Source organism: Desmodus rotundus, chromosome 3, assembly GCF_022682495.2.
Source record: "Desmodus rotundus isolate HL8 chromosome 3, HLdesRot8A.1, whole genome shotgun sequence".
In the NCBI taxonomy this organism is placed as follows: domain Eukaryota; kingdom Metazoa; phylum Chordata; class Mammalia; order Chiroptera; family Phyllostomidae; genus Desmodus; species Desmodus rotundus.
Window position 1 is genome coordinate 166,753,971 of NC_071389.1, and position 26,861 is coordinate 166,780,831.

Consider the following 26,861-nt stretch of genomic DNA (forward strand, 5'->3'; position numbering starts at 1 on the left):
CAGCTCGGCCCTAACGTCACACGCACCACAACCGGAAGTAGCCTTCTGTCGTCAACGCCGACCTCCTGCCCCACCCACCTCCGCCTGGTGAATTTTTGACTGGCTCTGGAACAGTTGACTGGAAAGTCACCACTTGCCTCCTTCATCAACCCGACCTCATTTCCCTCTTGCTACTCAGAGCTGGCTCAGGCTTCTCTGGTGAGTGGCCCAGTATGTTATCACAGCAGTCACAGGTCCTGTAGGTGGTCAGAATTTTTTCCAAGACTTCACAATGAAATGCAAAGTGTGTTAGAAATAGGGGTTGAGAAATATCCATAAACCCACACGTTCTTCAGATTAGGAAAATGTGGTCACAAAGATGGATTGGCTGACCAAGTCGTTTTTAGGCAGTATCTATGGGATCTAGAAGCCACTCTGGTTCCCTGACCCTTTTCCATTTCACCATGGCTCACTTCTAGAGACTTGAGAGGGGGCTCAGACTTGGAAAAACCACAAAAATTTGATGGCGAGCATGGATATTTTGCCTGCATTGTCTTAGAAAATCTAAAATAACTGACAACACTGAGCTGCTTTTCATTAGGATCAGAGAACTACGAGGAAAATCTCCCCATAGTACGACGCGGAAGTGATGGCTTTGGGAAGGTGATGCATTTGCGTTTTAGGAGAAAATTTATTGGGCAAAACAAATAAGAGAACTGTTCCTAATTATCTTTAATGACAAATTTATCTTTAATATGAATATTGGAAGTTTTATAAAGTACCCTTAGCTCTTAAACTACTAAGAAAATTCACAAAGCTGGTACTATGCTTGCAAATATATAATTCAGAGATGCCAACCATTATCCTTAGTTTCACCAAGAGCAGGTGACCCATGCAGAAGATTTAGGGAAGAACCATGACATCACTTCTCTCTTTTTTATACTTTGTGCTTTTCCATACATAGCTAGGTAGAGGAAAAAGCGCTAGTCTAATAATTAGTATATTCTTGGGGAAATCAGTTCCACCTATATCATCTGAACATTTGGAGGCTCAAATGGCAATTGCCATATACAACCATAAGGAGGTCTAATTGTGACCCAACACGCTTGACAGAAGCCTGTACACCTCTCTCCTGTGTATGTGTGTGTGTACTAATTCAAGTGGGTACAACTGAGAACAGTTTATGGAGTGTTCTGTAGCAAATTTATGTTTTCTAATGTCTCATACTTTTTTCATAGCACACGACTAATACGGACTAGAACAGGGTATCCGATTAGGATAATATGAGATAAGCTAAGCTTTGACCTCTAGTTTCTAAATTGAGGCCATTATAAACATATTCCCCCAAGAGGTTGTTGAAGGTGCCTGAACTGAAACAAACATAGAGCCATGTGTCCTAGTGGAAGTTTGTTGAAATCTATGGACCCTTTTTCAGAATAGTGTTCTTAAATGCAAAAAGTACACTACCCAGGGCTGCAAAGGAAATTGATTATATTAATGTACAGTTATCAAAATACTAAAAAGTAAATTTGTGATATAGATATGTGATATAAATACAGTTATTCTAAAATGACTCCCAATAATCCTCACCTTCTGGTATTCCTGTCTTGTTCTGAGTGTACACTGGACCTAGAGACTTGGTTCTGAAAGAGAATATAGCCAAAGTGATGGGTTGTCACTTACATTATTAGGTTACAAAAAGACTGGCTTCCATCTTGTTCACCCTTTCTTACTCTCTCACTTATTCTGATGGAAGCCAGCTGCCAGTCTGTGACCTGTCTTATGGAGAGGTCCATGTGAACTGACAATGGTGTCCAGTCAACAGTCTCCAAGGAATTGAGGCACTCGGCCCAACAACCCATGAGTATCCTGCCAACAGCCACGTAAGTGAGCTTGGAAGCAGACTTTCCCCCAGTCGAGCCTTGACATGACTGCAGCCCCAGCTCACACCTTAATTGCAGCCTGGGAAAAGACTCTGAGCCAACAGACCCATGCCAGATTCCTGGCTCACAGAGACTGTGAGATAGATAGTTGTTTTAAGCCACTGATTTGGGGTACAGTTTGTTACATAGCCATAGGTAACTAGTAGTTACATACTTGATTCTTTATTAATGCATTTTATAACAAGATTAAGACCTACAGAAATTTTGCTGTCATGATGCACATAAATAGTATTTTCAGATATGTGCAACAACTTTTATGCGGTAGTAAGTGTGTGTGATTTACTTTTGCCCCCACTCTACTGGGAGCAAAGACACAGATTGTTGCTATTAGCTACATTCATAATATAAGAAATGCTCATTTTCTATTGCAGTTTACTGAAATATATAAATATACATATACGTTAATATGTAAGTATATATTATATATACATTATATATGCTTATTTATAATTATATGTAATATATATACACATATATATACTTTTTCATCAAAGTTCACAGACCCAGATTAAGAACCCTTGCCCTAAATAATAGATTATTTGTAGGGCCTTCCAAAACTCTTATTAGCAATGTTTTCAGATGAAGAATTAAAGTTCAAGTAATAAGCCCAGGTAACAGATCTACACCATGGACATTACTAACTTTATTAACCTATAGTTGAATATGAATGGCTATCTGCTATCTTTCACTTATTTCCTCTTCAAATTTATGCTAACTGTAGTTTGATAAGCTAAAATTGTAGGCCAGAGAGAGTGAAAAAATTTATGGTGAAAACTTTTACAGCACTCAGAATTCATCTGATTTTTGTTTTCAGTGGAATTGTAAGCTCCTTGACCATAGGGATTTTTAGTATTACTTTCACTCTCCTGGCATTAGTAAATAACCAATAACAATGTCAATGCCAAATGACAGTAGTAAATGATAATAGAAGGAAATTACCACTAAAACCTTTCCACCAAGTGAGTAAAGTTGCTTTTCTGTATATGCAACTTTACAACTATAGGATTCAGCCAGAACAGTATTTACAAAGTAAGTCATTGAGTTGAATGTATTTAACAGAATACACAAACATGTAAAAGCAAATGAACCAAGCTCTCAACTCAGAAAACCTGAAAAAGAAAACAAAATAAATCCAAAGAAAGTAGAAGGATATAAAGATTAGAGCAGAAGCCCCTCCAGAGGTCCATGGTTAAGTAAACCAAATATTATAGATGAAATATGCAGCCACTCCTATATATTACTCTATTTTTCAGATGGATTTAAATTCTATTATGATTAACAAATTCAAATTCAATAGGGAATTTTTTAAATTAATTAATTTATTTTTATTCAGTTACAATTGTCTGTATTTTCTCCCCTTCCCTCCACCCCACCCCAGCCAGTCCCACCTCCCTCCCCTACCTCTACCCTCCCCCTTGATTTTGTCCTTGTGTCCTTTATAGTAGCTCCTACAGACCCCTCTCCCCACTATCCCCTCCCCACTCCCCTCTGGCTATTGTTACAATGTTCTTAATTTCAATGTCTCTGGTTATATTTTGTTTGCTTTTTTCTTTTGTTGATTATGTTCCAGTTAAAGGTGCGATCATATGGTACTTGTCTCTCACTGCCTGGCTTATTTCACTTAGCATAATGCTCTCCAGTTCCATCCATGCTGTTGCAAAGGGTATAAGCTCCTTCTTTCTCTCTGCTGCGTAGAATTCCATTGTGTAAATGTACCATAGCTTCTTGATCCACTCATTTGCTGATGGGTACTTAGGTTGCTTCCAGTACTTGACTATTGTAAATTGTGCTGCTATGAACATTGGGGTGTGCATAGGTTCTTTTGGATGGGTGTTTCAGAGTTCTTAGGGTATAATCCCAGCAGTGGAATTGCTGGGTCAAAGGGCAGTTCCATTTTTAGTTTTCTGAGGAAATTCCATACTGTTTTCCACAGTGGCCTCACCAGTCTGCATTCCCACCAACAGTGCACTAGGGTTCCCTTTTCTCCGCTTCCTCTCCAACATTTGTCTGTTGATTTGTTCATGTTGGCCATTCTGACTGGTGTGAGATGGTACCTCATTGTGGTTTTAATTTGCATCTCTCTGATGGCTAGTGATGCTGAGCATCTTTTCATATGTCTCTGGGCCCTCTGTATGTCTTCCTTGGAGAAGTGTCTGTTCAAGGCCTTTGCCCATTTTTTAATTGGGTTGTTTGTCTTCCTGGAGTGGAGTCGTGTGAGTTCTTTATATATTTTGGACATCAGGCCCTTGTCTGAGGTATCATTGGCAAATATGTTTTCCCATACCATTGGTTCTCTTTGTATTTTAATGCTGTTTTCTTTAGCCATGCAGAAGCTTTTTATTTTGATGAGGTCCCATTTGTTTATTCTTTCCTTTATGTCCCTTGCTTTAGGGGACGTGTCTGTGAGGATGTTGCTGCGTGGAATGTCTGAGATCTTCCTGCCAATGTTTTCCTCTAGGACTTTCATGGTGTTACAACTTATATTTAAGTCTTTTATCCATTTTGAATTTATTTTTGTGTATGGTGTAAGTTGGTGATCAAGTTTCATTTTTTTGCACGTAGCTGTCCAGATCTCCCAACACCATTTGTTGAAGAGGCTATTTTTGCTCCATTTTATACTCCTGCCTCCTTTGTGAAGGGAATTTTTTTTAAAGACTCAATTTGACCAATAACAACCGAAGTCTGATTCTTTGAAAAGTCATGAAACTGGAAAAACTTTGGCAAGGCTAATCCAGGTTTTAAAAAAAAAAAAAAAAAGACTAGACACAAGCAGTAAGAATGATAATGGAGATGTGGAGAATTTTAAAGCATAAAAATTATGATTAAAAAAAGAGAGACAACTATTGAGACAAGCTGGTTGAGCACTCCCTTCTGTATGAATAAAAGAGTAGCTAATACTTACTGAGTTCTTTCTGTGCAGCAAGCATTTGGCTCCTTGCTTATACCATCTTGTTTAATCTTTACAATAAGCCTGTGAGTTAGGTATTATTACCCCCAGTTTATAGATGATGAAACTGAGACTCAGAGAGCTGTAGTAACTTACTTAAGGTCACCCCAATAGCGAGTGATAAAGCCAACAATCCAGATTCCAAATAGTAGGTAAAATAACAAGTACAAAACAAATAATCTAGAGACAAAGAAACCGGTATGTTTGAAGCCACTTGCTTATTTAGAACATATTCAATGAATGTTAGCTATTACTATTATTATGAAAATCCCCATACTTTAAGTGGTCTTAAGAAGACCACCCCTCAAATGTGTGGATATATGGGCAGCAATGTGCTTTCTAAGATGTTTATCCTAGCATCAAATGTTAACTGCAAAAAGTTGGGACCAATCTAGATGTATAAAATGGGGATTAGAATAAAAAGTTATGGTGGATCCATACAATGTAATACCATGTATGTGTTAAAAATCATATGTAGGTAAATGGCTAATGACATAGGAAGATGTTCAGAAGATATTGTTAGCAGTTCTTTTAAAGCAGGTTACCAATGGTATAAGATCTTTTGTATAAAAATTATTTGAAAACTATATATGTGAGCATGTGTATATTCATAACACACATTTGCATGTATATTGAAGACTGAAAAGAAAAACGCTAAAATGAAGTTACTCTCAATGTGATTATGAAAGTGCAGCCATTAGGATGTACATTGTTATGCCAGTAGACTTTCTCAGAAGAAAAGGAGAGAGAAAGAAAGAATAGGCACTTTTCATGATCCTGGAAGGCCTTCCTAATAGAACTCCATAAATTTTTTTCCTATGGTAAATTTGATAGGAAAAAATTAAATTGAATGGGCTTTTTTAGGTTAGCACTATCATGCTAGACTCCTAGCTCTTCTTTTCATAGCCATGAGTTTCTCTTTTTCAATTACATTTTATAGATTAGGCTGTTAGAGTTGCCCCAATTTTTCCCCCTTTGCCCCCCTCCACCCAACACCCCCCACTCCCTCAGGCAATCCCCCCAGCATCGTTCATGTCCTTGGATCATAAGTGTAAGTTCTTTGGCTACTGCACTTCCTATACTGTACTTTACATCCCCATGGCTAGTCTGTAACTACCTATTTGTACTTCTTAATCCCCTCACCTCTTCACCCATTCCCCCACACCCCCCTCCCATGTGGTAACCATCAAAACACTCTCCATATCCATGATTCTGTCCCTGTTCTTCTTGTTTGCTTAGTTTGTTTTTTAGATTCAATTGTTGTTAGATATGTATTGCCATTTTATTGTTCATAATTTTGATCTTCCTCGTTTTCTTAAATAAATCCCTTTAAGGACTGCTTAAAGGGAGTCACAGATAGAACCGCTGTGACTCCTGAACTGCTGTGACTCCCTGACTTGGTACGTGGCCTAATGTAGTAGGTGGACTGTAGGGTCCAGTGGCACAGCTTCCCCTATCACCAAAAGTGGTTACTCAAGGTGTGCCCTTGGTGTGGGCTGAGTCTACCCTTCTCTTGTATTTAAGCCTTGACTGCTGTTGGCAGGTCAATGGGAGGGATTTAGCTGGGCCAGTCAGCTGCAAGGACTGGCTGTGAACACTGACCACCAACCTCCACCCTCTGTGGAGAATCAGCTGTGTGGGGGCAGAGTAGTGGTGCTCTGACATGCTCTGTTGCTGTCCACTGGGTGTGCAGGCTCTGGGGCTTCCGAGTCATGCAGGCCAAGGTTGGCACCCACCTGTATTTTTCCCCGAGGCCACCCTGCTTGAGCTACAAAACAATCTGAGATGGCTGCTACTTGTGCTGGAATTGGAGATTCCCTGGTGAAGCCAAGCTGTGAATCTAGGCTGTCTGCTGCTAGTGGTTGGCCTAGAGCCACTTAGCAAGAGGTATGGGGGCTGGATGCTCACTGAGACTGGATGTTGCTTGTTTGAGAGCATTTAGGAAGTTGAGAAGCATGAGCCAATGTTACCCATTCATATGGAAATGTCACTGTTAACAGTTTAGGTGTGCCAGTAAGAGTCTCAGGGGATCTCCAGGGCAGGGCAAACAGTGTTAGACAGATTGATGGAGTCTCATATATGGCACCTGCCTGCCAGCTCTGTGGCTATGTGGGGGTAGATCTCAGAAAAGGGACAATGGCCTCTGCCTGCCTTTCTGTTGTGAGAAAGCTGTCCTCCAAGCTCCCACTTTGATGCCAGACACTTCAGGTCCTCCCTGTGTGCCACTGGTACCTTACAAGCTGCCACCCTGGTGCTGGAGCTCAGAGGGAATGGGTTGGAGTAAGTTTATGTGTGGGTTCTTTAAGGGGAACTTCTTGGCACTCCAGAAGTTTCTTCCACCAACTCTTCCCCACTGGTTTTTGCAGCTAGAAGTTATGGGGACTTGTCTTCCGGGCACTAAAATCCTTGGCTGTGGGGCCTGGTGTGAGGCTGGGACTCCTCACTCCCAGGATATCCCTCTTGAATTTTTATCCACCACACGTGGATGTGGTACCAGCCCATTTCACATCTCCACCACTCCTACCAGTCTGGGTGGATGTGGTTTCTTTAATTCTGTAGTTGTCAGAATTCCATTCAACTCAATTTCTGATGGTTCTGAGTGATGGTTTTACTGTATTTTATTTGTAATTCAGATGTGGTTGTGAGTGGAGGCAAGCTGTGTCTACCTATGCAGCCATGTTGACTGGCAGGCCCACCCATAGCCATGACTTTCAAAGAGGAGCTCGCTCAACTGGGCTAAATGCAATTGAGTTTGTTTGTTTGAAAATAAAGCTCGAACACATGACATTCCATTCAGAACTCTCATCAGACTGCCTTCTGCAAAGCAGTTTGCAAACTTGGAAACAATGACTTCTAATTGACCCCTGCTTTAATTTTTAACTGGCTTGACTAAACTGCTAACTATATATTTATCACCTAGAGTTTAAAGCATTTCAAGATTTAGGCTATTTCTCTCCAAAAGATATATCACCTATGTAAATCAGAAGCCTGAAGAAAAGCATTAAAGAAAAGTGAAAAACATATTATGTATAATTATCTATTTACATTATGTTTATCGCTCTGCAAAGTGTAGCAACTATACGGGATTTATATTCCAAGGACCTGGTACTGTTACCACCTTATACCTAACACATCAAAAGAAGTTCTCTGAAGTCCCATTTCCTGTTCTGTAAAATGGGAGAATAATAGCCCAATAGTTACTGCAAAGATAAAATATGATATTATATGGTGAAAGTACTTTGCAAACCATAAAACACCATTGCCATAATAGAAATAATGCTGGTTTGAAGAAAGCTCTGTTTGAATAATAGCTACCGCTTAGGATCACTGTGAGATTAAGAGAAATTAAATGAGGTAATATAAATTAAGCACCTAGTGTAGGATCCAGCATATATTCACACTGAGTTCAAGGTACCTATTATTATTACTGCTAATACTAATAATTAGCGATATAACAAAAAACATGTTTCAGAATGAAACTCTTCTTTTGTCAGCTACAAATAGAATATGGATTCTCTGCATTTAAGGAACATTTCTGTGAAATTTACATTCATGAAGAGAGAAAAGGTCCCTGTCAGACTTTTCTTGGTTTCATTCTTATCTCCTCTATTAATTTTTTACAAATTTCTGATACTAACAGAGATACAGATGGAGTGGATTTTCCATCTGTGATGCAGGAAATACAGGCATAAGTAAGATGAGGCTAAGTGGTGCTGCAGTAACAGACCATCACCGGATATTGGTGGCTTAAAATAGGAAGGATTTATTTATTTATGCTTTATGACCTTTTCAGGTCAGCAATAAGACTTTGCTCATCAGAATCACGCATGGTTTCAGGCCAGTGGAGCAGCTGTCAGCTTGAACTTCGCTAACCTTCAAGCCAGAAGGAAAAGATAAGATTCAAGGGTCTCAAGTAGAAACTTTTACTCACAACCCATTGGCCAGAAGTATTTGTGTGGATCCATACAGGAGGTACCATTTTTGACATTCTGGGAAGGAGGGAAAACCAGAACTATTTGGCAATAGTACTAGTGATGCCAACATACTGTGTATGTGAAAAACACTGTCAAAATGCTACATATCACATGATTCCCTTTTGCCACCTTTTAAAGAAAAACTGATAGTTAAACTCTTTACAGAAGAAAAAAGCAAGACACTATAATACTTTGTGCTAATATATGCTGTATTTGATATGGTTTTAAATTTTTAAATATCAAATTATAAAAAAGAAATTTCTCTTTGGTGTCTTCACTCTTAAAAATGATATTCCTTGACATTAGGAATTCACTCATATCATAGTTAAATTTTTTAAAAGACTTTTCCTTTTTAAAAAACTAAAAAGTATTTTTTCCTTAAATCTCACTGACTTTCTCATTCCTATTTTAGGGTTGAGTCCAAAATTTTTCTTTTCTTAAGTGAGAGAAAGAAGACCCTCCAAGACACTGTTTTTCATCGGAATAGTGGAATTCAATTTACAAAATAACATTGATATTTAATGTAGGCATCCCAAGAAAAGCTAAAATAATTCAGATACCTAGGGAATTATTATAGTCACTTTGTTGTATCTACTCATATCTTATGGTTTTAACAGTTAAAAGAACAATTACTTTTTAGTTTTAAAAGGAATTTTAATGATATCACCCCTATTTTTAACTGTGAGTTGTGTGTGTGTGTGTGTGTGTACTTTGGTTTTTGGATCTGACCTAGAGTTCCAATACTTTATTTGGTTTTTCCTCTACAATGTATTAGTTGATTTATTATAGAATATGTAAATAAGTTAGTTTCTTTATAGGTGATTATGACTCTATTTCAAAGTCTATTTGAATTGTTAGAATTAGCTCTTTAGAGAGGGTGGCAGGTCTTAGATACTCTATAAACTAAAAAGCCTTACAGGAGATTTATTTTTTACCTTTCCCATCTTTGTGGGTGGGAATGTCCTTTCTTATAGCCACCCTATTCAGTGACTCCATGTGCAGGTCCTACTCCTTCAATTATCTACTTTCTTTCTTTTTTACTTTATATTTATTTTCCGGTGTTGAAATTTCTGGGACTGGGAAATAGGTCGGATGGAGAATGTCTCTGACTCATACTTCCATAATGGCACCAGGTACTAATAGATGTTCCTACTTCGGTCTGAGCCTAAAGGGAAAGTCAATGTAGGGGCAACTAGCAGATCTATATTTGGACTAAGGGCTGAATCCTTAGTCTTGTGGTCTTGGGTACATTTCTTAAAGTCTCTGAACCTCAATTTACTCATCCATATAGGGAAAATTTGAGAAGAAGTCCTCACTATCAGAAGGTAATTGTTACCAGGGAAAAAATTAAATACCTGAAGAAGGGCCAGTGTTTTATGGTAAGTACAGGAAAAATTTATGATACATGTATTTTACCATAATTTTAAAAATTGAAAAAAAATTTAGGTTACAACTGCTGCCATGCACTACTTAGACTAGGCAAAACTAAATCACATTAGAGATTATTTTAGCCTATTGTTTGATATGAGTTGGCATCCCTCAGTTTACATATGACATTGCATCACAATCATACAAAGTGTTGCTCTTGAAAAATATGTTTTCTAAGATCTATTAATGTTTATATCTTTCTATTTTAAACCATCATTTTCAAACCATTGTTTTCAACAGTTTCCATGAGGTTAAAGTAGTTAAAACAATTGAACTTCCTTCTTAGTTATTTCTTCCCACTAGAGAATGTCACATTTGGGGCAAATTCCTAGAAGTGGGTCAAAGGGAATGCACATTTTACATTTCCAAACCTATTGCCAAACTACCATTTAGAAGTTCATTAATTCCCACTGTTACGAACAAGCAGTACAAGAAAATTCCTATTTCCCCACATGGTTGTTTACACTAGACTTTGTGTTTTCAATCTTGCCAAAGAAAGAGAGACTGAGACCTTGACATGATATTTGCAGATAAACCCTAGTGTTTAGCAGAATGGGAAGTTTGTATAGAGACATTTTGTAATAGGTCAATTAGTAAGTAATATATTTTCATGTTTCAGTGATTTTTGCTTTCTTGAACAATCTTATAACAATGGGGACTCAGGGAAAATACCTGGACAAGAGGTTCCTCTCCCTCCATCTGGCAGCGTTGTAAAAAACTAAGTTAGGTAAGGTATGTAAAATGACAGCTACTTCACAGGCGCACAATCTAAGTTCCTCTTCTTCCCTTCAACTTTGGGGCTAAGGTTGAGGACAAGACTGTGTAGGGAAGTAAGTTACAAAACCTGTGGCTTTTTTGAATGTAGAGAATTTAAGTAGGATCTGGGGCAAGCCAGACAATTCTTTTTGCTAGGTGGTTTTATAAATTTAGAGATAAGGGTTGTGGGGAGAAGTTACTGGACCTGCCTCTCAGTCTGCTTACACTTTCCAACCTTCCTCTGAGTCAGGTGTTTTCAGAGGGTTAGCCTCATGCATTTTATGCTGACTCAGTTTCCTGGAGGAAGTAACCCAAATAGGGCTTTCAAAGAATTGATTTTTTTTCTGATTAGGCCACACATGGCCTTGAGGACAAGATTAAGGAGATTTATCTTCACTTAATAGCAATAAGAAGCTTTTGAAGGGTTTTAGGCAGAGGGGTGGCATTGAATTTGCATTAAAAAAAATACTCTGCCTCTGATGTGGAGAACTGGTCTGTGGGGAACCAGAAGGGATATTAGTGGGCCATTAAGAGGCTGTTTTATATTTTGAAGTATTAAGTTGGATATTGTAAACTATCTGGGGCTAGAGTACCTTGGTAAGCAGAAATGAATATCTGATTTCCTTGGAAGTATGTCTCATTGGGGCTGAGTAGTACGAATATGATTAGATCATGATAAATCAGATAAATTAAAGTTGTATAAATCATCTTATGCATCAAGTAAATTTCTGATTTGGCTTCCCATGTAGATTTTCTTATGGAATAAGAGTATGCCAGTTAGCCAATAAGAATTTTTGGTTTGTTTGACAATTACATTCCTCATTATAAATTGCTACATGTTTTATTAACCAATGCCACCCCAATAAATGCAATTTAAAAAGAATAAAAGTTGTTATACATTCTTTTCTGAGTTTGATTACCTTTACTCTGTGTTAGTTTCTCTGAGTTCGATCACCTCTGATGAAGTTAAATTTCTGGCCATGCACAGTTAAGAGTAAAGCTCTGACTATCCTAAGCAATCTAGACAGTCTCTTATTAACATCTTCGTACTGTTCTCTGACCGCACGGTTCTTCTGGTAGAATCATGCTGGAATAAAACTCGTGTAAGAGGATTAACTTGCATACTACTTTAATAATGTTAATATGTTTTCAACTGACCTACTTTAATGCTTGAAATGATTACTGAAAGACTCACATATGTAAAATGGCCCAGTGGTAGGTCAGATTTCCTGGGGAAGAGATCTTGAAGGTCTCAGATTAATGAGCAGAAGATTACTGCGGAATGATCTCTGGAACAACTCAGGTGAGAGAGAGAAGACAGCAAGCAGGATTAGGTAGAGGGAGAAGTTGAACACAGATGCAGGTGCAATCGAAACCTCAGCCTATCCCACAGGAACTCTGGAGTTCGGAGGGCTCTTCAGAGTTGCCCGAGCCTTTGCACCCTAACCTCAACCAGCTATTGAATGTGGGTGAAACAGGTCACTACGTAGATTGAGGGAATAACTGGAGAGGTACTCAGCTACTGGTAGTCGAAAGCCAACTTTCCCAGTAGCTGTGGATTTGGGTGGTGCCCCACAGCATCCACCACCAGCCCACTGAAGGTTTTGTCCTCAGCCTAGGCTTGTTATATTGCATGTACCCATGAAACACTGTTCTTTAAAAATGTTCCATTTTGCTCTGGTTGGGTAGCTCAGTTAATTAGAGCATCATCCCTTACACCAAAGGGTGGTGGCTTTGATTCCTGGTCGGGGCACATCCCCAAGTTAAGGGTTCCATCCCAGTCTTGGTGGGTGCAGAAGGCAAGCAATTTGTATTTTTGCCTTTCACATCAATAAATGTCCAATTTTGCCTCTTCAAGTGATAGCGGGGGGGAAGCCAGAAAAACCTGGAATTTATTTATCAAAATTTGCCTGTTTGTTCTTACATGTTTAAATTTCAGTCAACCTCAAAGTACTCTCCACTTGGTGCAGTACACCTATTGAGACATTTTTTCCACTGCTCAAAAGAGTTTTTGAACTCAATTTTAATGCCTTTTAGTGCTTTGTTTCACCTCTTCCATATCAGCAAAATGTTTCCCTTTGAGGACTTTTTTCATCTGGGGAAACCAACAAAAATCTTGCTTGGGGTGAGATCCAGTGAATGGGGAGGGTGGGGTGTGGCGGTCATGCCATTTTTGCCAAAAACTGCTGAACAGTCAGCAGGGTGTGAGCAGGTACACTTGTAAATCACCCATCATGGAATTGGCAAATGCATTGAGTCTTCAAAAAAAATTCACTGGTGCCAAATGCAGCCTCTCACAACAACACTAGCTGGCACACTGATGCAGGTGAGTTCCTAGAACACTCACCTAGTGGGGGAAACCACCACAAGGGGCCCACCCTCCAGGTTGTAATTCCTGTTTTTTCGGGGGATCCCCCTTGTATGGTCACATCTCTTCTGTATCACCCTGCTTACCCCAGTCTTTTTTGTCTGATGTTGTCCTATGAGAAAACATCAGACAAAAAAGTGAGGGTTATTATGCAAAATAACTGGCCTATACTCTTTAAAGTGTAAATGTTATAAAAAACAGACTTGAGAAATAGTTTCAGATTTTATTTTTTAAAGTATATTTTATTGATTATGCTGTTACAGTTGTCCCATTTTTTTCTCCCCTTTATTCCCCTCCACCCTGTACCACCCTCCCACCAACATTTCCCCCCCCCCTTAGTTCATGTATGCAGGTCATACATATAATTTCTTTGGCTTCTCCATTTCCTATACTATTCTTAACCTCCGCCTGTCTATTTTGTACCTACCATTTATGCTTCTTCTTATTTCCTGTACCTTTTACCCCATTCTCCACCCTCTCCCTCCCTGCTGCTAATCCTCCATGTGATCTCCATTTCTGTGAATCTGTTCCTGTTCTACTTGTTTGCTTAGTTTGTTTTTATCTTTTTATGTTCAGCTGTTGATAGTTTGTCATTTTACTATTCATATTTTTGATCATCTTCTTTTTCTTACATAAGTCCCTTTAACATTTCATATAATAAGGGCTTGGTGGTGATGAACTCCTTTCACTTGACCTTATCTGGGAAGCACTTTATCTGCCCTTCCATTCTAAATGATAGCTTTGCTGGATAGAGTAATCTTGGATGTAGGTCCTTGCCTTTCATGACTCTGAATACTTCTTTCCAGCCCCTTCTTTCCTGCAAGGTTTCTTTTAAAAAATCAGCTGATAGTCTTATGGGAACTTCTTTGTAGGTAACTGTCTCCTTTTCTCTAGCTGCTTTTAAGACTTTGTCCTTATCTTTAATCTTGGGTCATGTAATTATGATGTGCCTTGTTGTGTGGTTCCTTGGGTCCATCTTCTTTGGGACTCTCTGAGCTACTTGGAATTCCTGGAAGTCTATTTCCTTCACCAGATTGGGGAAGTTCTCCTTCATTATTTTTTCAAGTAAGTTTTCAATTTCTTGTTCCTCCTCTTCTCCTTCTAGCACCCCTATGATTCAGATGTTGGAATGTTTAAGTTGTCCCAGAGGTTCCTAAGCATCTTTTGAATTCTTGTCTCTTCTTTCTGTTCTGGTTGAATGTTTATCTCTTCCTTCTGCTCCAAACTGTTGATTTGAGTCCCTTCACTGTTGGTTCCCTGTAGATTTTCCTTTATTTTACTCTTCATAGCCTTCACTTTTTCCTCTATTTGTGACCATACTCAACCATTTCTGTAGCATCCTGATTACCAGTGTTTTGAACTCTGCATCTGATAGGTTGACTATCTCTTCATAGCTTAGTTCTTTTTCTGGAGTTTTTGTCTGTTCTTTCATTTGGGCCATATTTATTTGTCTCAGTGCATCTGTTAACATTGTAAGGGGCAGAACCTTAGGTATTTGCCAGGGCGGGGTAACCCACATCACTGCATTGTGGCGCTATATGTGGAGGTTGGGTCAGGGAGGGAACAATGCCACTTGCTGTGTTCTTGCCCTGCTTTCAGTCACTTCCCCTGCTTCCCATAAGCAAATTGCACCCTTCTGGTGCTGATTCCCGCATGGGTGGGCTTGTGTACATTCTAGGACCCTGTCGGCCCCTCCAACAGACTCTCCTGTGAGACTGGCAATTTGTCCTACTGCCACATAGGATTTTACAGCCAGAGGTTTTGAAACTTTCTTTTCCTGGTGTTGGGACCCTGAGTTGCATGGTCTGTCTCGGTCCCCAGTTGTTTCTCCCAGTTTATCTGCAGGCGAATGTGGGACCACCTGGTCGGCCAGCCGCAGCCTTGCCGCATGTCCTCTCCACCCCAGCTGCCTATCTTTGCCCCTCCTACCAGTCTGGATGTATGTTGCTTCTTTAACTCCATGGTTGTCAGACTTCCACATAGTTCATTTTTTTCTGGCAGTTCTGGTTGTTTTTTGTTTTTAAATTTGTTGTTGTCCTTCTTTTGGTTGTGCAAGGAGGCAAAGTGTATCTACTTATGCCCCCATCTTCTCGTTTCAGATTTTAAAAGGCTAAAAAGATAAGCAGATAAACATAATATTTAATCCCCAGTTATATCTTCAACCAGATTTTTTAAATTATAATTTGCCATAAAGGGCATTACTAGGACAATTGGCAAAAATACAATTAAGGTCTGTAAATTAGAAAATGTTGATGTAAATTTTCCAGCTTTGATAATTGTTCTGTGGTTATGTAAGAGAATGTCCCTGTTCCTAAGAAACACACACAGGAATGTGTAAGCATAAAAGGATAAAATGTTCCATTTGAATGGTACTATTTATTTTTATCTCAAATATTCCCAAATTAGCCCCAGGAAAAACTACAGTATCTGTCAACGGAGAACCTGACATCTTCAGTAAGGAGGACTAAATACATCTCACAGAAATATGTTTACCCAGAATGCATACAAGGAAAATAGAGCCTTTTTTTAATAGGAGCCTCGTTATATAGTTTTTTACAAAGCCATTACAAAATGGTTTCATTTATTTCAGACTTGTAAAGCTACCTCCTTCCTGCCTGTGTATTTTGTTCTTTAGATCTGAAGTCCCTATATCATTTACCTTCCTTTTGATTTTTTTTTTAAAGAACAACTTGTTGTGAACTAGTTCCATACTATGTAAATATTTTTAGTGAACCTCCATGGAAATTATAGTATCGAGATAATGGTAAAGTTATCCCTTATGTTCAATCATAAAGTTGAATTATGTTGAATCCTTCAACATTCAATTATGTTGAATCTTTCTGAGTCCTTCCAAATAAAATAAGAATAATAGTGTTACAAACTTATACAGTTACTTAGTGCTTTCATCAAAAGATCCCAAAGCAATTTACAGACGTTAATTAAACAATTGAACACTTCAGTGAGCACCTTGCATATTATACTCATTTTAAAGATGACTCAGCTAAAGAATTAAAAGGAGATAGATAAATAGATGGATAGATATGTGCATACATACATACATACACACTGTATATATTTAAGTTATTATATGGGATATAAAATTTAATAGAAAATAATGTCTACCGCGTAGACCTAATCCCATACACACATGCATGTGCACACACACACCCTAAAGGCATAAAACTTATCCCGGTTTTCCTGGGAATTTCTTGGGTTTGCCACTGAAAATCCGTTGTCCTGAGAACTCCCTCAATAGTAGGCAAACCAGGGCAATGGGTCATTCTAAGTATACCTTCCACTTTTCTTTTAAGATAAAGGAATGAAACTGAGTATGAAAGTCAGAGATCCCACTAGTTAATAAATTATGGACTGGCCAGTGGAGCCACGAACTTAAAATCTCACTTCGACCTGTAATAAGAGTGACACATGGATCAGACGTGGGCTTCTGCATTCTCCACCAAAAATTTTAACTTGACTTTTTTTGAAGTGAATATGTAAATAGTGATAAAAACCAGAATTACATGTTGTTCCTAGCTTTTTGTGAGCCAATATTAAAATGTATACTATAACACTGAGAACCAGAAGTTATTAAAGTAGTAAGGGGATTGAAGCTTCCTAATAGGAAGGTTCACTAGGAAAAATGTAAAACGTCAAAAAACACATCAGTAGAACTCTCAGAGATGTTGTGAGAAAAAACAGACTTTGGCAAAACAGAAGCAAGAATTAGATAAATGACTTCCTACAGTAATATTAGATCATCACTACCACCATCATCATCATCAGTCATCATCTCATCATAAATTAGTACTGTATGGGTTTTCAGAATATCCATATTTTATACTTAAAGATGAGTTTAAAGGTGATTAAAATGAATAAAATAACCATTATGTTTAGCCATGATTATATACACGGTCTGTCCAGAAAAAGTCCAGCCATTGTTAATATGACAAGAATGGTTTGTGGGACATTGATGTAATCTGGCAGCCAAGGAGGATGGACTGGAATGCACGTGTGTGAACAAGGAAAACTTCACTTTACTAGTCAGTGGGGGTGGTAGATGTCATTGAGCGAGCATGTGTACTGTGTGGTTGTCGCATTCAAAATGACTGAGCAAGTAGAGCAGGGGTGTGAAACTCATATTCACTGGGGGCCATATCAGCCTCGCAGTTGCCTTCAAAGGGCTGAATGTAATTTTAGGACTGTATAAACGTAACCACTCCTTAACAGTTAAGTGAGAGAGCTCAGCACTGCCGCCAGGTAGAAACAAGGTGCCAGGCCAGATAAAACAAGGTGGAGGGCCGGGTTCAGCCCGCGGGCCTCATGTTTACCACTTGTAAAGCAGAGCAACAAATCTGCATCAAATTTTGCATTAAGCTTGAGCATTGCTCTGTGGAAACTATTCAGATGATTCAGAAGGCTTTTGGGGACGATGCAATCAGCCCAGTGCAAATAAAAGCATTTTCAGGGGTGTATCTGGACTTTTTTTCTCTTCACTTGTGCTGTTCTGTAATTAAGGGGCTTTTGCTCTATAAAGATTATATGTTTCTCCATTTAACTTTTCTATCATGTTGCTGGTTGTTTTTTTTTTTTTTAGATGCTTTTTAGCCAGTTTGGACTTTATGGAATGATTCTTTATTTCTTAACTTTCCCTCCTATTTTTTTTACCTTAATGTCTTTTTATTCTATATTTTGCCAAATTTCCTTGTTTTATTTTCCAAGATGTATAATATTTTTGTGCTAGGTACTTTCCTAGGTGCTAGGGATTCAGCCACTAATGAGAAAGTCATAATAATGATTATATTGCAATAAGAGAGAGAGAAGAGAGGTGATAAAGATGTACATAATCTAATTGTAGGAAGTGTAAATGCCATGAGGAAAAATGTAACATGGATAGGACAGGTGTGCTTATTCAGGCAAGGTGGGCAAGGAAGGACCCTCTGAGGGGTGACACGAGGTGAAGCTGGGATGAAAGGAGGAACTGGGCCTTACGAAACTCTGGGGGAAGAGTATTTCAGGAAGAAGAAAGAGCAAGTGCCAGGGCCCAGAGGTAGAAATGAGTATTGTGTGTTTGAAGGGCGGGAATGAACCAAGAGTGGCAGGAGATGATGTCAGAGAAACAGGCAGGAGCCAGGTCACGAGGGCTTTCTGTGCAGTGTTAACTGAAACATGATGGGAGATATCAGCTATAAGGAAAATTGGTGGCACAAGAAAATAAATGTAATTATAGCACATTATGTGGCTCTCCATTGAAAAATATTTAACTGAACACAATGATATAAGTAATTTTTATTGACTTTCAACTTTTAGGGTGAGTTTGGAAGAAGTGTTAAATAGAGCAAGCAGAATAGCACAGGAGTTATGAGCATGGCTTCTAGAAGCAAACTGAATTCGAATCCCAGCTTTGCCATTTATTAACTATGAAATCTTGGGGAAAGCGATTTAATTTCTGTTTTATTCAGTTTCCTTACCTATAAAGTGGTAATAAGAAAACTACCTACCTCATATGGCCGTCAGAAGTAAATAAGTTGCCACTGGTAATGTAGATAAAACAGTGTTCGCACATGGTTGGCATTAAATGAGTGTTTCTTTGCATTATCAAGTACTGTATGACTAAAAGCTATTGAAAAGTGCTCCATCCAAATCTCTCTCCTACAGGTATGAGATTCCACATTAGAGATTTTGTTGAAGACTACAATCTTTTAGCGTTCCCTACAAAGTAAAACTTCTTCTGAGAGGAATAACATCTTAAATTCTCATTTACTCCAAACTTGTTTGACTTGATCAAATCCTTTTCGACCTTGACCCTTGTGTGAGTGCAAAGGCATCACAGTAGGCAGTTGAGATAGGGAGAGGTGCCAATTTGCTAGGAGAATAAAAAGTTTGGACAAGGGAGGTGAGAGGATAGTTGAAAAGGGAACTAACTAGGAGAACTCCAAGACAAACAGCTTCCCAGTCTGGCCAAGAACAAGACTTCAACCCACAGAGTCCTGGCTCCTGTTTCCCAACAGCCAGTCCTGTCTGTGCCACATTGAAATAAGCCAGGATAGACCAAGGAATGAGTTCCAGGTTTGGCACAGGCTCTCATTATTTATTACCAGACTGAAAAACCTGGTATGTTGTTTCTGGGGCTTCCATAGTGTCAAGTACCAGGGACCACTTTCTTCACATTTATTGTTGTCCAGGGCTTACTGGCCGCTACAGTGGACCTGATCTCAAAGGGTGGTCCCTGAACCAGTTTAGCCTCAAGGCTTGGGAGGGACTGTTTGTTCAGGTCCTAGAAACTGGACCCGCCTTGGGAGTGGTTGCAATGGGAGACATTTCAATCCACTCAGACTGCGGCCTCTGCCTGGCACAACTCTTCTACTATTTCCACAAAATGTGTCTGCATTCGAGTGAAATGAGCATCTGTACAACTTAGGACTTGCCCCTTTTTAAGATGAGAATTTCAGAGCCATAGACAATCTTTTTTGGGGAGCTGATGAAATCTGAAATGTGGCCATTTAGAGTAAGCTTTTTTAGGCCTTTGGGTTTCACTTTGAGAACAACATGATGTGGGAGGAAACTGTACTTAGTCATCATCTGCATTTATATTTAAAGTATAGAAATCATAAAATTTTAAACCTGGAAGACACTTGACATCATCTAGTCTCCCTCCCTTCTTGTACATATGAGGGTGCTAAAATAAGAAGGAGTTAAGTGACTGAGAGGGACTGAGATTAAACTCAGATATATTGGTTTCCAAGATAGTAATTCAACTCATCAGACAGCATTTGTAATCTGGAGTTTTGGTGAAATCACTCTATTTTCTTTGTATGACATAATTATCTACAAAAATGCAAAAATTATTTCAAGTGCTATAAAATCTTTAGTAGTTCTTATATGGTTTAATATTTTTTAAACTGTGACAACTTAAAGCCATCGATATCTCATAGACCCCTGTGGCATGTCCACTGAGAAACTTTACAAATTAACTCAACTTAAGAGTTGGTAAATCCCTCTGAAGTACAATGTAATTAATGTTATTTTAAAAAAAAAGCAGCATTAGATACCTCTCTTGCAGGCCCACTCCCAATCAAATGGCCAGGCATAGTCATCTGGGTGTTTGTGAGGGCAAAAGACACTCAGAAGTGTGGGGCTGGCAAGGACCAGACCAGGCTAGGTCAGTCTAGCCCAGCATGTCTACTATACTATGAGTCTAGGGGTTCTGGATCCAGAGCACCCAAGAACTGGAGACAGAAGGGTAGTATGAGAGGAGACCAGAAAGTCTGGGAGCAAACAGGTAGGAATCAGACACGTAGAATTGTGTTCAGTTAGGGCTGAGCCCCTCCCTCTGGAACTATCTCAGCATGGTCCGTCCATGCACGGCCTAGGATGTAAAGTGTATCCACCCTGAAATACAGAAATACTAGTATGAGATCAGACTAATAAAATGAACACATGGAGAAAAATAAAGTGACTGAATGGTTAAAAGAATGGAGGTAGGGATGATGTGAGAAATGCAAGATATCAGAGAAGAAATCAAACTTTTCTTAGGGTAACACAGGTGAAAACTAGCATCTGCCATTCAGCACTTTTATTCCCCTCTCTCTCACTCATTGCTTGTACTCATCACTTTATAACAAATGTAATTTTTTTAGAGCAGTTTTAGGTTTACAGCAAAATTGACCACAAAGTATAGAGAGTTCCCATATCTCACACATGCACAGCCTCCCCCACTGTCAACATCCCAGACCAGAGTGGTACATATTTTCAGTCAACATCAGTATTACCCTTGTCACTGTGTATTCTGTAGTTTACATTAGGGTTCACTCTTGGTGTTGTACATTCTATGGGTTTTGAAAAATGTATGATGGATGTAATCCATCATTATAGTATTATACAAAATAGCTTCAGTGCCCTCAAAATCCTCCCTCCCCTGTAGCTCTGGCAACCACTGATCTTCTTATTACATTTCCAAAATGTCATTTAGTAGGAATCATACAGTAGGTAGACTTTTCTTATGGGCTTCCTTACTTAGTAATATACATTAAGGTTTCTCCATATCTTTTTTGGCTTGGTAGATCATTTTTTAGTGATTTTATTATCTGGGTGTACCATAGTTTATTTATCTATTCACCTGCTAAAGGATATCTAGTTTCCGTACAAATTTTGGAATAGTAATTATGAATAAAATTGCTCTGAATATCTGTGTGCAGGTTTTTGTGTGGACATAAGTTTTCACCTCCTTTGAGTAAATATCAGTGAACATGATCGCTGGATCATATGGTAAGAATGTTGAGTGTTGTAAGAAACGGCCAGACTGTCTTTCAGATTAGCTGTTCCATTTTGCATCCCACTGACAGTGAAGGAGAGTTTCTGTTATATGGAAAAACTTATTTTTTTAAATCAATAAAACACGTATTGAGAAACAGATTTACTTACTACTTCACTCCCACTAGCTGAAGGACAGGAAATGTTCTTTAAAAAAATCTAACGAACGGTTCCCATTTTCTAAAGCCCTCTTCTCTCTTCAGTTTTGTTTGTTGGTAATTTTATGAACCAGAAAACATTTTGAGAAGCACATGAAAGGATGAGTCAAACAAACCACTCTCAAGAAACTGCCAAGGCCACACATTAATTGATTCAGGAATTTCATCTGATCACTAGTGCACACGTTCATCTCAAAAATACCCCAATTAGGTGGGCTGCTGCTAATAAGGAGCGTTGTTTGCATTTCCCTTCGCGGGCAGTGGCTGCCTCCGTGAGACTGGAATCGACTTTCATTTCCTTAGCCACATAAGGAGTTGATAGAAAAGCCAGAGTTAAAGGACACTGCTTTCCAATTCCTTCCAGGGAAATGTTAGAGTTGCTTTGTTTCTGCCAGTGTTCTCTCAGCATCCTTTTATAATCACCCTGCCCCACCCAGTCCTCCCCCAGTCTCCCACTGCCTGCCTCTTTCATCTGACTCCAAAACTTTGGTGCCACCTAGTTCGATCATAGTTCCTTTCCAAAATACTCTTCCTTGGCTCACTGACTTGAAGTTGACAACTTACTCCTGAATAATTTACCTCTCTTCTTGGAACTGCCTCCTCTTATGTCTTCTCTTAACTTTCACTTCTGAGAGTGGAAGAAAGCAAAGGTGTTGGCGAATCACAATATAATTGGCTAAGGAGTACATTGACCTATTTTCCCCTCATTGACAGCAGGGACTTTTACTCACCCTTCCATGTAAACATACTATAACCCTAGCTTGAACTACATTCATCACAAGCTTCACCTTCACTCACACTTGAGTGTGATGATTTCACTGGGATTCTCTCCTTTAGTCGGGAGGGGACAGGGGTGTGGGAAGAAAGGATAAGACTGATTCACACTGTAATTCTTCACTGGCCAATTACAGCAATATCAGCTATGATTCAATTCAAAATTCTACATTTCACAAATGTATGTGGCAATATATATTTGAAAATATGCTTCCAAATCTCAAATATATCAATATTAGTCTAGAGTTTTGGTGCCCTAAAGACAGAAAGCCAGCTCAAATTATTTTAAGCAAAAAGGGGACTTTCTTAGGCCAAGTAATTGGAAAAGTCTAGGGGGGCATCTTGCTTCTGGCATGGCTGAAACCAGGAACTCAAACTGTGTCATCAGAAATCCCCCTTCTCTCTCCATCTCTCAGCTCTGCTTGCTTCCGTGTGGGCATCAGCATGGCAGAGATGGCCCTATCAGTTTTAATTTTAAATGGCCATTGGTGCCTGTAATTTCAGAAGAAAAGAGATGTTTTATTCCAAGTATTGACTCTGTGTGGATCACATGCTCCCTCCTGGACCAGGCACTGTGTTGATCCTGATTAACCCCAGCCATGTGACAGAAAGTTCCACCAGGTGGGGGAGAAGGGATTCCTGAAAGGAAATGGAAACAGGGCATCGGAGGTCAGTTCTATCATCTGAAAAAGGACAGGAACTCTGGGCAGGCAGAAACAAGGGATATCTGTACTGAATGTTTATCCTTTTCCATACATTTACCCTTAGGAAATAATCAGGGGTGTGAGAGAGTTACAAGGTTATTCACCACAGAATTATTTACAATAATGCAAAACCAGAAGAAATTGAAATGTTGAACCATAAAGGTTAGTTAAATAAATTATGGTACATGTATTCAATAAAGCACTATGTAGCCTTTGAGAGTGTGTTGTAGAAGAAAAACTGCATGACTCGAAAAAATATTCATGGTTGAGCCCAAAAACAGTGTGCAGAGCACGGTCCCAATCTATACACATTTTTACGCATATACATACTTTATATAAAACAATGTGTCAATGGTATGAAAGATTAAAAAATATATATAATGTTGATTACTTTTAGTTGACAAAATTAGGAGTAATTTTAATCATTCTGGTAATTTTCCCTGTTTTCTACAATAAATACATATTTTTAAATTTAAAAACATTGTTGAAAACCTTTTAATTACCCACTACCAGCTTAAAATTCATCCTGCTATTTCTTTCTCTGAAAGGAGCTGAAATGGAGATCCTAATTACTGGTAAGTAGCAATTGTTGGTTAGATTTTAAGAAAACTAATTAAGAGAATAAATTATTCACCAGTTTCCTAAGATTAGCTCGGACCTAAAAGTATTCTCCATTATGTCACATTCCCATGTTCTGAGGCCTTATTTGTATGCACACCACTAAGCTTTTCAGAATTAGTCAACCAGCCGGATCCCTGCTCAAAGCACAGGCCCAGAGAGCTGCACAGGGAAAGACTCGGGATATCTCTTCTAAACTTCATTATTACCCTTGAACATATCTAGAGAAAGTGAAATGTATTTCCTGCTGCCAGAGACAGGGAATTTGTCTTGATAGCAGTAGAAATATACAGATTAGAGGAAACCAGTTCAGCAAAATAGAGAGTAATAAACATCCTAAATGAACAAACCTATGGCTCTGAAATCGCTTACTCCACTTGCTTCAGTCCTCCCTGGAGAACTTTCTTTGTGAATGAGACTTTGCATCATCAAAAGAGTCTCTGCATTACTCGATTTCAGGGAAGAGGACCGAAATATTGGTCTCTCCCCCATTTGCCAACCAACAATATCAATAAGCCAAATCTTTCTAAGCCCCATGGAAAAAGCATAATTAGCCCAGTAACTTTAGAAGGGAGGGCAAAAAGCAACACTCATGTTCGTTTATTGCTATCATTACCTGCCAGCTAACCACATTTCTTCCCCCGCCCCCATTTCTTTTTGAATTACCCAACATGAGAGGCAGCTTGATGCCATGGGAAGCTGTGCTGTCTGATGAAGTTGACCATTCTGTTTCTTAGACCCTTCCACAACGGGACACAGGTTTTAAAGTAAAAATGAGAAAATCTGTATTTCAGACTTAGTGTACTGACTAGTTTCATCAGCAAAGGTAGTTTTTAAAACATGACTTGTTTTACTTCCTTCACAAGTTACTATAAAAATCAAATGGGATAACGACTGTAATATGATGTACAAATATAAATTAATAATAATAATAGTACTAATAACAGCCATCACCACCAAGGCTCTGTGCATGCCAGGCACCATTCTATATATTGTACTTTACACATTTTAACTCATTCAATCCTTGCAACAACTCAATAATTTTATGTGGTGTGATTATGGGACTCAGAACACTGAGCCCCAGAATCTCCTGAGGGAAATTCTTCATGATATTTGCATTTTATGGGTAGCCATATTTATATGTAATAAATATGCTTCATAATATTTTCACATGTTCATGAATAACAGGAAAGGTGTTTAATTATAATCTAGTTGAACACTGAGTTACTCCTATATCTTTGTGCTCCTAATTATTTTTAGGAAAAGAAGAATGACACGTGAGTAAAGAATATTGTTCAAGAGGGAGGGACCTTCTTTCATTTTTTTTTCTTCATTTGTTTGCCATAGTCCAAAGAAGAGGAAAACTCTGCTACACTTCTGTCCTCTCTTGCTTAACCCCTTTCTTTGTTCCTCCTCACTGGAGTACCTGAGATGATTGGTCAGAGTTGGGGACGTTTGTTGGATCAATTTCACTAGTGGGCTAGACCTGTACTGAAGGCTAAGGGTCAGTGCTTATTACTGCCTTGTCCCCTTATTCACTTCTGAGCCCACCAGCCTCTACCACTTCCTGTCAGAGTGACAGGCTCCTGCAGTCAAGTCCCGGAGCCCGTGTTTTGAAAAGAGGCTTGTGGTGCTTGCCTTTTGTCTGCTGTTGGGATAAGTAGATTCGCAGTCTGTTCAGAAGGCCCCAGCTGTGACTTTGCAGCAGCATGCCTGAATATTTAGGTACCAAGATTGACTAACCAATGTACGAAGTAGGAAGCCCCAGTGCAGCCAGGATCAAAATTCAGTCTCTAACACGGCAGTTTATCACAGCCTTGAATTTGGAGGGATAGACTACTGTCTGGATTAAGATAATGGTATGTATCATTTTCATTTGCCTCATGATCTTTGCATGCGTATTCCTGGAAGACCAGAGGCTGGCGGCACCCTAATCCTCTGAAAGAAATCTGGCCCTGAGTCGTTGGCTCAGTGGGTTGGACTTTGTCCTGCAAACCAAAAGGCAAACCAAAGGGTCACTGGTTCGATTCCCCATCAGAGCACATGCCTGGTTGCAGGCCTAGTCCCTCGTTGGGGGCATGTGAGAGGCAACTGATTGATGTTTCTTTCCCTTTCTTTCTTCCTCCCTGCCTCTCTCTAAAAATAAAATAAATAAAATCTGGAGAAAAAAAGAAATCAAACTATAACTTGAGAAAATTTATTTCTTCTGCTAGATGGAACCATATATTCTTCTGTCTCCAGGTTGTGGCGTAGGATTTGACCAAGGGTAGTGGCTTAAAAAACGCTTGTTGGATGAATTAGTAAAGCATGTTTAAAAAAGAAAAAGCACAGTTTAAAAGAAAATTTGGAAAGGAGAACAGGTTTCCAGAAAGATGAGAAGGGAAACTTAACTTAGACTGAGCAAGGAAGGATATAGACTTTCATAGTGTCAAGCCAAAGTACCCAGAACTGGGGAAAAAAAAATATTGGACTTTGGAGCTAACCGAAGTATCCACCCTGAAGGGCCAGAGTCAGAACAGAAGAGCAAAAGTACTCCAGTATTAGCAGAAATGAAAATTAGCTGTCAACAGGTGGGCTGCCCTGCTACACAGCTCCCCACAGGCAGATCTTGAAATATCCACTATCAGATTCCCAGCAGTTAAAATATCTTAGAAGGTTTGGTCAAGATATCTGTCAATATCATGTGTTGTATATGTCAAGGGGAACAAACCAACATATGATAGTTTAAACTTCTTAAAAAGAGATGAAAGGTGTAAAAGAGATACTATGGGCAATACCCGACTTTTAAAAAAAAGATATTGTTTAAAAAATTAACTAAATCTTTTTCAAAAAAATACATGTATGGTTAAACCAATCAAAAAGTTAAAAAAAAAAGGCTTATAATAAAAAATTTCTCCATTCC

The 26,861-nt window shown here is 38.9% G+C and overlaps 1 long non-coding RNA gene across 2 annotated transcripts; it reads left to right on the top strand.

Annotated features, from left to right (window-relative positions):
* On the top strand, positions 1-25,035 carry LOC123478178 (uncharacterized). 2 transcript variants are annotated; one of them, XR_006653314.2, is made up of 4 exons: positions 1-198; positions 8,663-8,841; positions 10,135-10,222; positions 23,890-25,035. It is a non-coding gene; the product is annotated as an uncharacterized lncRNA (long non-coding RNA). The 2 variants fall into 2 exon arrangements; XR_006653315.2 differs by lacking the exon at positions 23,890-25,035 and adding an exon at positions 10,891-11,625.
* Positions 25,036-26,861: the final 1,826 nt, after the last annotated feature.